Source organism: Cebus imitator, unplaced genomic scaffold (genome assembly GCF_001604975.1).
Source record: "Cebus imitator isolate Cc_AM_T3 unplaced genomic scaffold, Cebus_imitator-1.0 Scaffold101, whole genome shotgun sequence".
Taxonomy (NCBI): domain Eukaryota; kingdom Metazoa; phylum Chordata; class Mammalia; order Primates; family Cebidae; genus Cebus; species Cebus imitator.
In genome coordinates this window covers 1,641,704-1,642,101 of record NW_016107416.1, presented here as the reverse complement: position 1 = coordinate 1,642,101, position 398 = coordinate 1,641,704, and positions in this window count along the sequence as shown.

Sequence of the window (398 nt, the reverse complement as noted above, 5' to 3'; positions counted from 1 at the left end):
TGGAGTGCAGTGGTTTGATTCTCAGCTCACTGCTACTTCTGCCTCCCAAGTTCAAACGATGTTCCTGTCTCAGCCTCCTGAGTTAGCTGGGAGTACATGCATGCACTACCACAACCTGCTAACTTTTGCATTTTTAGTAGAGACAGGGTTTCGCCACATTGGCCAAGCTAGTCGGGAACTCTTGACCTCAAGTGATCCGCCGCTCTCGGCCTCCCAGAGTGTGGGATTACAGGCATAAACCACTGCATCCAGCCTAAAGTTTTTTTTTTTGTTTGTTTGTTTGTTTTTTTGAGACAGAGTCTCGCTCTTGTTACCCAGGCTGGAGTGCAATGGCGCGATCTCGGCTCACCGCAACCTCCGCCTCCTGGGTTCAGGCAATTCTCCTGCCTCAGCCTCCT